Here is a 14,965-nt window from a genome sequence, read left to right on the forward strand (position 1 = left end):
ATCAGATCCCACCAGATATATTTCCCTCTACATTCCTTTCATCATTCGACAGAGACGATTTCCTGTGAATTCCTTGTCAGATCCATCCACCCTCCACTCCCAGCACCTTCACTTGCCAACGCAAGAGGTGTAAAACCTGTGCCCACACCTCCCCCTCACCCATAATGGATCCTTGCACATCCAGCAGAGAATTTCCAGCACATTCAAACACCTCACCTATTATGGCCTTTGATTTTGATGTCGTCTCCTCTCCACTAGGGAGTCAGACACCAACTTGCGGAATGTTTCAGGGAACATTTCTGGGACACATGCACCAACCAACCCCACCATCCTGTGGCCGACCACTTCAACTTCCCCACCCACTCCGCCAAGGACATGCAAGTCCTGGGCCGTCTCCACCAAAAAATCCCAGCCGCCTGAAGGAAGAAAACCTCATCTTCCACATTGGGACCCTTTAACCACAGAATGAAGGTTCCCTCATCTCCCCTCCCCCACCTTATCCCAGATCCAACCCTCCAACTCGACAACACCCCCTTGAGCTGTCCCACCTGTTCAACTTCCTTTCCAATTATCCACTCCACCCTCTGTCCATTACCCTCCACCTACATCTTCCTATTGCCTTCCTAGCTCCCTTCCCACCAACCCCACACATCCCTCTTATTTATATCTCAGCCGTGCTACTACCCCCCTCTCTCTACAATCCTGGCATTCCTGATGAAAGGCTTATGCCCAAAACGTCGATTCTCTTGCTCCTGAGATGCTGCCTGGGCTTTTCCAGCGCCACACTTTAATACAAGCTGGAAGAACAACATCTCCTCTTCTACTTGGGGACCCTGCACCCCTCTATCCCCAGTATCAAATTCAATAATTTTAGGTGCTGAACTCTCCAATGTCCTAGCGCCCTAGCCTCTTAACCCACATACCAGTCCTTTTTATCATATTGCCTGCCATTATACACTACATATGGTTAGCCACTAACAGTCCCCATAAACAGTTATTCACCCTCCCCCCAGTCAGATTGTTATCCACTCCTTTGTCCAACTGCTCCCATCTCTTTGGACTCTATCACCACCTATCATTTACTCCTTAACCCCAAACTTCTGCATATAAACTGACATTTCTTTTCAGTAACATCAGTTCTGAGGAAGGGTCAGCGGATCCAAACATTAACTCTGATTTCTCTTCACAGATGCTGCCAGACCTGCTGAGTTTTTCCAGTACCTTTTGGTTGTTGTGTGAGATTTACAGCATCCACAGTCCTTTTGGTTCTAATTTACCAGGAATTTCTAATTCAGGTCTAGCCGCCTAAAACCGTGTGTTTATAAACACTCCCAGTCCATACAAACTCAATTTCTCTCCCAGTCTCTGCTGTCTCTCTCACTCGCTTCACATTCACTGAGTACACCCGCACCACAGTGACACTGCACCTGCACAGTTCATGGTCACATGTTGGCCCACTGGACCCACCCCTCATTCACTCCCATTGGCTGGAGGATCACACCAACTCTCCTATTGATCTGAAGCTGCCATCAACCACCCAGGCCCCATTGTGACAAAAGTTGTGCGCTCCGCCCAGGAGTATTGGAGGCTGAAGGGTGACCTTATAGAGGTTTATCAAATCATGAGGGGCATGGATAGAATAAATAGATAAGGTCTTTTCCCTGGAGTGGAGGAGTCCAGAACTAGAGGGCATAGGTTTAATGTGAGGGGGGAAAGATTTAAAAGGGATCAGAGGGTCAAGTTTTTTCACAGCAGGGTGGTGCGTGTATGGAATCTTCTGTCAGGGGAAGTGGTGGAGGTTAGTACAATTAGACCATTTGGCATCTGGATGGGTATATGTATTGGAAAGGTGTAGTGGGATCTGTGCCAAGTGTTGGCGAAAATGGGACGAGGTTAGGTTAGGATATCTGGTCAGCATGGACTAGTTTGTCCAAAGGGGCTGTTTTCATGCTGTACATCTCTATGGTTCTGCACTGGCATGATCTTCAACATTCAGTGAAAGGGGGCAGTATCATAGAGTAGAGGAACTGGGGGCTATTCAGCCCATTGGGGCTGTCCACTCGCCCTCTGGAGATGGTGCCAGTCTGTCCCAACACACTTCCCATTTGCCTGTAGTCCTCCAAATCCTTCCTAAAAAGAAGCTAAATTGCAAATTTGTTTTGACAATAATTACTGAATCTTCATCCAGCTCTCGTTCAAACTGATCCAGATGCTTAGAACTTACGGAATATAATAATGTTCACATTTTTAACCTGCATTATTTGCCAATTACTTCAAAGTAGTTCCTAAAAATTGTGACGTTAATAATTTCTCCCTCTGTCTCTTTAAATTAAATATCCTGGAAAGAAATCTGCTCCTGGTTGAAATCACTGCTTAACCTTCTGAGCTCCAAGGAGAATTATCTGACCTTCTGCTAACTTTCCACATAGAGAAACTTATCTTAATTTTAATGTTTCAGTGTTATTGAGATGGACAGCACAGAAACAAACCATTCGGTCCAACTTGTCCATGCCGACCAGATATTCTAAATTAATCCCGACCCATTTGACAGCACTTGGCCCATAACCTTCTAAACCTTTCCTAATCGTTTACCCAAATCAGATGCCTTTTAAATGTTGCAATTGTACCAGCCACCACACTTTCTCTGGCAGCTCATTCCATACACATACCACATTCAGCTTGAACACAATGCCCTCAGATCCCTTATAAATTGTTTTCCTAACTCCTTAAGCCTGTGCCCCATAGATGTGGACTCACCTAACCTGGGAATAAGACCCTGGTTGTTCACCCTATCCATGTCCCTCACAATTGTATCAACCACTGAGGTCATCTCTCAGCATCCGATGCTCCAGGGAAAACAGCCCCAGCCTATCCCTATATTGCTGAAACCCTCAACCCTAGTAATATCTTTGCACATCTTTTCTGAACACTTTCAAGTTTCACAATATCATTCCGATAGCGGGGAAACCAGGACTGAAAGCAGAATTCCAGAAGTGGCTGAATCAATGTGCTGAACAGCCACAAAATGCAGTTACAACTCCTGTACTCAATCCACTAACCAGTAAAGGCAAGGATACTAAAGCCTTCTTCACTACCCTGCCTATGTATGATTCCACTTTCAACGAACTATGAACCTGCACTCCAAGATCTCTTTGTTCAGCAACAACTCCCAAGGATCTTCCCATTAAGTGCATAAGTCCTGCCCTGATTTGATTTTCCAAAATGGAGCACCTCACATTTTTTTTGAATTAAACTCCATCTGCCACTCCTCAGCCCATTTGTTTGAAGTCCCATTGTAATCTGAGGTAACCTTCTTCCCTGTCCACTGCACCTCCAATTTTGGTATCGATGTAAAGTCACTGATCATACCTCCTATATTCACATAGAAAACATTTACAGAAATGAAAAAAAGCAGTGGACCCAGAAACGATCCTTACAGCATATTGCTCATAGAACAAAGAATATTAAAATACAGTACAGACCCTTCGGCCCTCAATGTTGCACCGACCTGTCATACCAATCTGAAGCCCATTTAACCAACACTATTCCATGTACGTCCATATGCTTGTCCAATAACGACTTAAATGTACTTAAAGTTGGTGAATCTACGACCGTTGCAGGCATAGTATTCCATACACTGACTACTCTCTGAGTAAAGAAATTACCTCTGACATCTGTCCTATATCTACTACCCCTCAATTTAAAGCTATGACTCCTCGTACTCGCCGTCACCATTCTTGGAAAAAGGCTCTCCCTGTCCACCCTATCTAACGATCTGATTATCTTGTATGTCTCTATTAAGTAACGTATCGACCTTCTTCTCTCTTAACGAAAACAGCCTCAAGTCCCTCAGCCTTTCCTCGTAAGACCTTCCCTCCATACCAGGCAACATCCCAGTAAATCTCCTCTGCACCCTTTCAAAGCTTCCACATCCTTCTTATAATGTGGGGAACAGAACTGACACAATACTCCAAGTGCAGCCTCAGCAGAGTCTTGTCCAGCTGAAGCATAACGTCATGGTTCCGGAACTCGATCCCCCTATTAATAAAAACTAAAACACTGTATGCCTTCTAAACAACCCTGTGAACCTGGTTGGCAACTTTCAAGGATCTGTGAACCTGGACACTGAGACCTCTCTGCTCATCGATACTCCTCAGAATCATACCATCAGCCCAGTACTTTGCATTCCAGTTACTCTGACCAAAGTGAATCACCTCACACTTGTCCGCATTAAACTCCATTTGCCACCTCTCAGCCCATTTCTGCAGCTTATCTAAGTCTCTCTGTAACATACAACATCCTTCGTCACTATCCACAACTCCACCGACCTTCGTGTTGTCTGCAAATTTACTAACCCACCCTTCTACGCCCTCATCCAGGTCGTTTATGAAAATGACGAACAGCAGTGGATCCAACGCCGACCCTTGCGGTACACTACTGGTAACTGGACTCCAGGATGAACATTTCCCATCAATCACCACTGTCTGCTTTCAGCAAGCCAATTACTGATCCAAACTGCTTTATCTCCCACAATCCCATCCTTCCGCATTTTGTACAATAGTCGACTGTGGGGAACCTTATCGAACGCCTTGCTGAAATCCACATACACCACATCAACCAGTTTACTCTCATCTACCTGTTTGGTTTCCTTCTCAAAGAAGTCAATAAGGTTTGTGAGGCACGACCTACCCTTCACAAAACCGTACTGACTATCCCTAATCAAATTATTCTTTTCTCGATCCTATCTCTTATAACCTTTTCCAACACTTTACCAACAACTGAAGTAAAGCTCACTGGTCTATAATTACCAGGGTTGTCTCTACTCCCCTTCTTGAACAGGGGAACCACATGTGCTATCCTCCAGTCTTCTGGCACTATTCCTGGAGACAATGATGATTTAAAGATCAATGCCAAAGGCTCGGCAATCTCCTCCTTGGGTTCCCAGAGGATCCTAGGATAAGTTCACTGGGCCGGATGGGTTTTATCTATTTTCACACTCTGCAGGATTTCTGATACCTGTTCATTATGAGCCTCAATCCCACCTAGTCTAGTAGCCTGTATCTCAGTAATCTCAACAACATTGTCGTTTTCTAAAGGGAATACTGTTGAAAAATATTCATTTCGTGCTTCCCCTATCTCCTCTGACTCTACACACAACTTCCCACTACTATCATTGATTGGCCCTAATCTTATTCGTCATTCTTTTATTCCTTAAATACCTATAGAAAGCCTTAGGGTTTACCCTGAACCTATCTGCCAATAATTTCTCATGTCTCCTCCTGGCACTTCTGAGCTCTTTCTTTAGGACTTTGCTGGCTATCTTGTAACCCTCAAGCGCCCTAACTGAGCCTGCACATCTTATCCTAACATAAGCCGCCTTCTTCCTTTTGAAGAGAGATTCAATTTCCTTTGTAAACCACAGCTCCCGCACTCTACAGCTTCCTCTCTGCCTGACAGGTATATACTTATCAAGGACAAACAGGAGCTTTTTCTTAATCTTTGAGGGTCCCTATTCTCTGCCTGGTTACTCGTTTATCCTTAGTGTATTTCTGGAATCTCTGGATTCTCTGGGAACCTATTTCCCAAAGCTCTCTCATGTCCCGTTTTTGCTGTCCTGGTTTCCCTCGAGGAGACTCCGACTGCCCCTATACTCCTCCAGGAATTCACACAAACACAGGTGTCTGCACCTGCCGTATCCCTCCTTCATTTTCTTGACGAGACTCTCAATTTCTCACGACAGGCAGCATTCCCTACACTACCTATTAAGGCCTTAACAGGAACATACTGTCTGTGTACTCTCGTTGTCGCAGGCCTATGGACGCAATGGCAGATGAGGACAAAGAAGCAATCATTATCAGTAAAAAGGTAATGCTGGGCAAGATAAGAGCCTAAATATAGATGGGTCGCCTGGCCGTGATGGAATGCATCCCAGGGGACGTTAACAGATGGCTGAGGGTAAATAGCAAATGCACTCGTGATAATTCACTAAAATTTGCTGGACTCTGGGACAGTTCTGACAGATTGGCAAGCTACAAATGTGATGCAAATATTTTAAAATGGACCTGTTAGGGGACCTGTGGGGAAAATGCCCGATCTCTTAAGGAAGAAATAGTGAGCTATGTTGATAGAAATTATCTCATTGAGCAGACACAGCATCGATTCATGAAAGGTAGACTTCACTAAGATGAGTGGTAGAGCAATGTCTGCAGAGGCCACTGTCAGTCTGCACAGGGTTACAGATAGGTTAAGTGAGTGGGTAAGGATCTGGCAGATGAAGGACAAGGTTAGGAAATGTGAAGTCATCCATTTAGGTCATACTAACAGCAAACTGATGATGAAATGATGAAAACTTGCAGCACGCTGCTGTACAGAGGGAGCTGGGTTTCCTTGTGCATGAATCACAGGAAATTGGTTTGCAGGTGCAGCCGGTAAATAAGACAGTGAAGGGAATATTGTCCTTCATTGCTAGAGGGATGGTTATGCTGCAGCTGTACAGGGTGCTGGGGAGGCCACACCTGGAGTACTGTGTACAGGTTTGGTCTCCTTACTTCAGGAAGGATGTACTGGCACTGGTGGGAGTGTAGAGGAGGGTCACTAGTTTCAGTCAGGATTTCAGAGGGTTGGCATATGCGGAGAGATTGAGGAAACTGGTAGTATGCTCATTGGAATTTCGAAGTATGGGAGGTTGGATAGGAAAAAAATAAAATTATGAATGGAGTAGATAAGATAGAAGCAGGGAGGTGATTTCCGCTGGGGGTGGGTCAAACTAGGGAGCAGAGCATCAAAATAAGGGGGCATCAGATTTAGGACTGAGTTCAGGATGGACTTCTTCAGATAAATCTGTGAATCTGTGGAATTTGCTGCTGAGTGCAGCAGTTTCGGTTATCGACTTGACTATCTTTCGGTCAAAAGATAGATTTGTGAACAGGAAAGGAATTAAGGGTTATGGTGAGAGATCAGGAATGTGGACCTGAGGCCATGAAAAGATCAGCCCTGATCTTATTGAATGGCAGAGCAGGCTTGAGGGGCCAGGTAGCCTACTCCTGCTCCTCTTTCTTATGTTCTTATGTTCCCACTTTCCAGCCTGGGAATAGCAAGGGAATATTGAAATTTCTCACCATGTACTGTCAAAATTCGCCTTTGTCCAATTTAGAGCACTGTTTAGATCTGGTCTATTATTTTCTGTAACTATTTTAAAACTAGTAGAATTATCAGAGAACCCTGACAGCGTGGAAGTAGGCCATTCAGCTCATCACAACCACACTGACCCTCAGAGACTCCTACATTACCACTGTAATGTTGCATTCCCCACGGCTAATCCACCTAGCGTGCACATCCCTGAACAATATGGGCAATTCAGCCTGGAAAATCCACACAACCTGCATATCTTTAGATAGTGGGAGGAAACCAGCGCAAACAGATGAAATCCACGCAGATAATAACAACAAGGTGATCATCCCTTTCTTCTTTCCCAGTTCCACCAAAATAACTTCACTGGACGTACTCCTAGAATTATCCTCTCTTCAGCACAACTGTAATGCTACCTCGAAATAAAAAGGCCACTCCGCCTCCTCTCATGTCCCCCTTCCTATCCTTCCTCTTGCATCGATACCCTGGAACATTAAACTGCCAGTCCTACTCATCCCTGAGCAACATTTCTGTAATACTCATGATATCATAGTCCCATGTTCAAAACTATACCGAGCCCATCTGCCTTCCCTGTCAGACCTCTTGCATTGAAGTAAATGCAGTGTAACTTGTCAGTTCTACCTGGTTCTGTGCCTTGCCCTTGCCTGCCTTGACTGTCTGACTTCTGAACTGTACCAGCCTCAGACATACCTCTTTTCTCACTATCTCTTTGGGTTTACCCTCACTGGATTAATGCCACCTGAGTAACACTAGCAAATCTCCCTGCCTGGATATCAGACACCTTCCAATTCAGGTACAATCCATCCTTCTTATGCAGGTCAACTCTACTCCAGAGGAGATTACAATGATCAAAAGATGTGAATCCATCTGCCCTATACCAGCTCCTTTGCCAATCATTCATCTCCTCCATCCTGCTATTCCTACTCTCACTAGCATGTAGCACCGGAAGTAATGCAGATATTATGGTTGAGGACCTACTTTTTTATATTCCAGGCAAATTTGCTATATTCTCTCATCAGGACTTCTTCTTTCCCCTTCCTATGTCATTCGTACCAATGTACAATGACCTCTCACTGGTCATTCTTCCCTTTGAGAATATTCTGCTACCTGTCCGAAACATCCTTGACCCTGGCACCAGGGAGGTACCACCCCATTCTGATGTCTCACTGTCAGCTGCAGAAACAGCAGTCTGTGCCCAACTACAGAGTCCCTTATCATCATTGAGCGTTTGGAATCTGATATACCTCTCATTATAGTAGAGCCAGTCTCAGTAGCAGTAACTTGGCTGTCAGTGCAAAATTCCCCTGAGAGTCTATGACCACCTGCATTATCCATAATAGTATACTTGTTTCAGATGGGCATAGCCACAGGAGACTCCTGCTCTACCTATCTCCCTCTCCTACCTGTCCGAGAGGTAACCCATCTACCTGACTGCATCGGCAGTTTTCCGGCCTGAAACTGCCACCTATCACACATCCTGACTCTTGGTAAATTCTTCAGTACCATTAAGCACCGCTCCATCTGATCCATGTGATCCAAGAGGATTTGCATCACTTCCTGCAGGCTATCATCAGGATCATTCAAACTCCCCCTACTCTCCTCCAGGAAGTGCACATCGCTGTACGAATGGCCATCTCTGCACCTTAATCTGTAGACCCAGAAAAAGGCAGAGTCTTACAGCTTTACAAAAGACTGCTTTCGAATACATTAGTACCTGTATTTTATATTTAAAACATTCAACCAAAAGATCATAACAGAGGCATTTAGACTAGTAAACACTCACCCTACTGAATGTTGCGGATTTTAAAAAGTAAAACAGAGTAAGATTTACCTTTTAAGAGACTGAAACCCACTGAGCTGATCCCCGGCTGTGAGTCACAGACATACAGCACGGAAACAGACCCTTCAGTCAAACTCGTCCATACCGACCAGATATCCGAACCTCATCTCGTCCCATTTGCCAGCATTTGGTCGATATCCCTCGCAACACTTCCTATTCATATACCCATCCAGATTCCTAATAAATGTTGCAATTGTACCAGCCTTCACAACTCCCTCTGGCAGCTCGTTCCATAAACGTCGCATGAAAAAGTTGCCCCTTAACTCCCTTTTATATATTTTCCCTCATGCTAAATCTATGCCCTCTAGTTCTGGACTCCCTCACTCCAGTGAAAATACCTTGTCTATCTATCCGATCCATGCTCATGATTTTATAAACCTCTGAGATCACTCCTCAGCCTCTGACGCTCCAGGGAAAACAGCCCCAGCCTATACAGCCTCTCCCTATATCTCAAACCCTCCAACCCTGGCAATATCCTTATAAGTCTTTTGTGAACCTTTCAAGTTACACAACATCCTTGTGATAGGTGGAGAACAGAATTGTGCACAATATTGCAAGAGTGGCCAAACCAATGTCCTGAACAGCTGCAACATGACCTCCCAACTCTCTTACTCAATACTCTGACCAATCAAGGAAATCATACCAAACACCTTCACTATCCTATCTACCTGCGCCTCTACTTTCAAGGAGCTGTGAACCTGCACAACAAGGTCCCTTTGTTCAGCAACACTCCCCAGGACATGACCATGATGTGTATCAGTCCTACTAAGCTTTCCTTTTCCAAAATGCAGCACCTCGCACTTATCTGAATTGAACTCCATCTGCCACTCCTCAGCCCATTTGCCCATCTGATCAAAATACCATTGAAATCTGAGGTATCCTTCTTCACTGTCCCCTCACCTCCAAGTTTGGTGCCATTTACAAACTTACTAACTATACCTCCCGTGTTCACATCCAATTCATTTATATAAATGATGAGAAGTAGTGGACCCAGCACCGATCCTTGTGGCACTCCACTAGTCACAGGCCTCCAGTCTGAAAAATAATCATCCATCACCACCACCCTCTGTCTTCTTCCTTTGAGCCAGTTCTATATCCAAATGTCTACTTCCGTGAGACCTTGCTAACCAGTCTCCCATGGGGAACCTTGCCGAACACCTTACTGAAGTCCATATAGACCACATCTACTGCTCTGCTCTCATCAATCCTCTTTGTGACTTCTTAAAAACCAGATCGAGTGTGTGACACATGATTTCCCATGCATGAAGTTATGCTGACTATCCCTAATCCGTCTGTGCTTTTCCAAATACACACAAATCCTGTCGCTCAGGGCTCCCTCCAACACCTAGTCTAGCACAGCGTCTGTAGTTCCCGGGTTTGTCCAAACCGCCCTATTCACCAAAGCGGTTTCCTGTCCCCTTTTTGCCTTACTGATTTTACTCTGAAGTATGCTCCTCTTGCCTTTATACTCGAAGGATGTTTGTGTTTTTTGGATTGGAATAAATGCAAAATAGTACATCTTGGTAAAACTAACGAGGGCAGGAATTATACTGATTAAAAGTTGGGCCTCGGATAGTGATTTGGAACAAAGACACCGAGGGGTTCAGATCTTTGAACTGTGTGGCACATGCGGACAGGGTGGTTCAGAAGGGCTTTAGCACATTCGCCTTCATTGCTCAGATCTTTGAATATAGGAGTTGGGACGTTATGTTGAGGTTGTACAGGACGTTAGGGAGGCCTCTTCTGGAATACTGTGCCCAGTTCTGATTGTGCTGTTACAGGAAGGATATTAATAAATCGGAGTAGGTTCAGAAGAGATTTACCAGGACGGTAATGGGAACGGAGGGAATGAATTATAAGCAGAGTCTGGATAGGCTGGGTCCTTTTTCACTGGAGCACAGGAGGCCGAGGGGTGACCTTATTGGAGGTTTATAAAATCCTGAAGAGTTTCAGTAAGGTGACCAGCAGATGCCCTTTCCAGGAGGGGGCGCGATTCAAGATTGGGGACATACTTTTTAACGTGAGAAAAGGAAGGCTTTAAAAAGAAGTTCTGGATTTTACTTTTTGTTTCTGCACAGCGAATGGTTCACACGTGGAATAAACTTGCAGAGGACATGGTAGCTGTGAATACAATTACAATTTCAGGGTGGCACAGTGGCTCAACGGTTAGCACTGCTACCTCTCAGCGCCAGGGACATAGGCTCAATTCCTGTATTGGGTGACTGTCCATGTGGAGTTTGCATATTCTTCCCCATGTCAGCGTGGGTTCCTCCAGGTGCTGCCGTTTCCTCCCACAATCCACAGATGTACAGGGTAGGTGAACTGGCCGTGCTCAATTGCCCATAGTGTTCAGGAATGATTGGGTTGAGTGAATTAGTCAGGGGTAAATATAGAGCAAAAGGGTAGGGGAATGGGATTCTAATAGGAAAAAACCATTTGGACCCGTATATCAATAGAGAATGCTCGGATGGACTTGGACCAAGTGGAGGCAGAAGCGATCAGTTCAGTTCGAATTTATGGTCGACACGGACTGGTTGGACCACAGGGTCTGTGTCGATGCTGTGTAACTTTATGATTCGTTATCTCTGTAAATTCCTCTCTGTTTGGAACTCTCCCTATCAGTGCCACCTCATCCAGCCTTACAAATCCTCCTCATCTCTATAATTCCACTCCAGCCTCAAAATCAAAAAAACCTCTATCACAAATATCTCTATCTCTGTAACATCCTCCATCCTCACAATCCTTTCCAACTTGCATCTCCTCCAGCTTCATTATCCTCCCCATGTCTAATCCCCTCCAGTCTCTCAAAGCTCTGCTATATGTGCATTTCGTTATTTCCAGCTTTCAGGATGCCCAATGTTTATTTCTCACTTGATGATTGCCCTTTACAATTCCTGCGCTGAGCTTCTGAATTTCCTTTTAAACCTCTGTGTCTCACTTTCCTTCCAAAAATAATTGACCAATCACGTGTCATCTATTCTAGTATCACCTTTTCTGACGTGAGGTCCAACGGAGCCTGTCATATTCCTATAATAAACATCTCAGCGGTAAACAGAACAGAAAAATGCTCTGGTGGTCCATCGGGTCTGTGAGAAAGAAAACTACCACCGACGTATCCTCATCTATTTTCCAGTACTTGTGGAAAAGTGTCATCTATCATGGCATAGCAAGTGCACACTAAATACATCTCAAATGTTTTGGGGATTTGTGTCTCCCACCCTCACAGACAGTGAGGTTTATTGCAACTGTTGCTCGATGACGACATCACCCACAGGAACACAGAGCAGCTGGGTCTGTGCAAACCAGAGGTCGCCCACACATTGGGAAGGATGGCAGGGTCCCTGCGAGGATGCACAGGAGAGTTACCAGGATGGTTCAAGGAATGGGGGATTTTAGTTGCAGGAACATGGGTGTTGTTAATACATATCAAGAATATCCATCTATAATAGATGGACTCTCATTCTCAACCTCTCCCCTTGCCTGTGCTGTGGTAACCTTCAGGTTAAACCACCACCAGACATCTGTCCCTAATAACAGAGAGGCCCTATGGTCTGGTAGGACAATACTGACTTTACCTTTCACACAGTGATGCCACTGTGCATCGGCGGTGGAGAGAGGGAATGCTGAAGGTGGTAGATGGGACACCACTGTGGCACAGTGCTTTGTCCTGGAGGATGTTCGCTTTCTTTAATGCTGTTGAGGGCTGCACTGATGAAAGCAAGTGGAGAATGTTCTAACACAATCCTGATGTGTGCCTTATAGAGAGCAAAGAGACATTGGGGAATCAGGCGTTTGGGGAAACTGAGATTGTTCTCCTGGTAGCAAAGGAAATTGAGGGGAGCTGAGAGACAAGTGCTTATAAAACATATTCATTAGGATGTTAAACCTTACACTCATCAACTCATCATAAATGGATTACTGGACACATATTGAAGATTTAGGGGAGATCTATTGACAGGACGTTTTGATTCAAAGGAGAATGTTTATGCAGAAAATGGAATTGAGCTGGAACAAAATACTCACACACAGTGCAAATATCCAGGTCCTGATGAATGGAGTAATTCAATCAGAGTTTGGCGTTACAATTACTGAGATTGCCATCTGAATATCCACCTGTAGTATCCTGTAATACAAGTTTATAAAATCTCTCACTGTCAGGTCAGGTTAGAAACTCACACCATCCCCTCCTCCTAGTCATGGATGACTGTACACATTACCCCTTGTGGAGACCAGCAGTCAGTTCAGGGGGAAATCTGTGTGGGTTTCTATGAGTTTCACCTTGGGACTTAATGTGACTGAACAGGGCAGATCTTTGACACATGGGACAGAATGTTCCAAGAGTCAGTGAGATGCGGACAGCAGGATTTTCTTCCTTTTCTTTCCTTCCGTGCTGCCACTGTGCCTCATCAATAAGACATGGGGGGTGAAAGGCTCATGCAGCTTGATGGGCAAGTTGTCTCCATTCTGATCAATGGGCAGCAAGATCCTCCCAGTCATTCCAAAGAATCTCTCTGAAAAGACAGCATCTCAGCATGCTTCCCACTGTCCGGTGATCCCTGGAAAGATTTAGAAGAATGAGGGGGGAAATCTCCTAGAAAATGTAGAACAGTAAACTTCCAAAAGGATTATAAACAGTTTACAGAGAGGGATTCGGAGAAGTGGACAAGTTGGTAAATGGAGCACAACTTGGGATAATGTGAAGTTGTTCATTTTGGAGGAGGTAATAAAAGAACAGAGGACTATTTAAATGGTGGAAACTGTAGAAACCTGCAACACAAAAGGGACCAGGGGGTAACTGTGCAGGAAATACAAAGTTAGCACACAGTTACAACAGGTCATCAGGAAGTGGAATGGAATATTATTCCTTATTTCAGGGGATTTGCAGTATAAGAGTTTGGAGTATATACCTGAGAGCCACTTTATATAGTGCGAGTGAGACCACATATGGAGTAATGAGAGAAGTTTTGGTCCCTTTATTTAATGAAATACATCACTTCATCGGAAGCATTCAGAGAAGATTGACTGGGATGATCCCTGGTTTGCAGGGACTATCTTTTAAGAAAAGGCTGAAGAAGCTGGGACTTGACTCTTTGGATTTGGGGGAGAATGAGAGGGGATCTTATTGAAACATATAGGTTTATGAAGGGATATGATAGGGTAAATACTGAGAGGATGTGTCCCATCATGAGGTTACCTAGAACCAGATTCTGGGTCAGTTGCAGAATCAAGGGTTCTGTTTTAGATTTGTCAACTTTAATGCAACACAGACATGGGTAAGGGGTTTCAGTCGCAATGGAGCTGGGGTGAGGTGGACAAAAGCAACATTTTAGAGATTGGAATTCCTGGTGTTTGCAATTGTGTAGATGTCTGATCAGAAGGTCACCTTGGGGTCAGAATATGAGAGCAATATTGTGAAGTTCTGCCTCAGGCATTTCCCAGTAAGAGGGAGGGGCTCAGCAGTAAGGGAAAGGAATTTGTAATAGCAACTGAAGGCAAAGGGTTTAACCATTGCAGTGTTTCATTGGAGGAAATTGCAGCCAATCGAGTTGGAGGCGTGTGGTAAGTAGTTTGATGAATGAGTAACAGTGGAGTAATGGAGAGGGATGATAGGGAGAGAGAGCTGGGCATCGTCAGTGTACATGTGAAACCAATACGATGTCACCTCCAGGCAGTATGTAGGTGAGATACAGGAAGGAACAAAGATAGATCCTGGATGGACACCACATATGAGGAATTCAGAAAGGAAAGGGAGAGTGGAGATGGAGCAGGAGTTTCCAACAACCGTGAGGTCAAATATTAGTTCTTAGCAGAATTGGAGAGAAGGACATAACCAGAAAAGACAGACAGAACAACAAACAAGATTTGTGAATTGGGGAGGGGGAGTGATGAGGAGCAGCCCAACTCCAAAAGCACTATTCCTACATCAGTGACATCACCCAACTCCACCCTCGTCTCAGCTCATTTACTGAAATACTC

At 44.7% G+C, this 14,965-nt stretch overlaps 1 long non-coding RNA gene across 2 annotated transcripts in view; it reads right to left on the reverse strand.

The window, feature by feature from the left end:
• The window catches only part of LOC140492409 (uncharacterized), a 33,643-nt gene that overhangs the window by 9,521 nt on the left and 9,157 nt on the right, over positions 1-14,965 (reverse strand). For both annotated transcript variants that reach the window (XR_011963565.1, XR_011963566.1), the window contains exon 3: positions 13,013-13,112. This is a non-coding gene — a long non-coding RNA (uncharacterized lncRNA). The remainder of the gene's footprint in view (positions 1-13,012; positions 13,113-14,965) is intronic.

Source organism: Chiloscyllium punctatum, chromosome 21, assembly GCF_047496795.1.
Source record: "Chiloscyllium punctatum isolate Juve2018m chromosome 21, sChiPun1.3, whole genome shotgun sequence".
In the NCBI taxonomy this organism is placed as follows: Eukaryota; Metazoa; Chordata; class Chondrichthyes; order Orectolobiformes; family Hemiscylliidae; genus Chiloscyllium; species Chiloscyllium punctatum.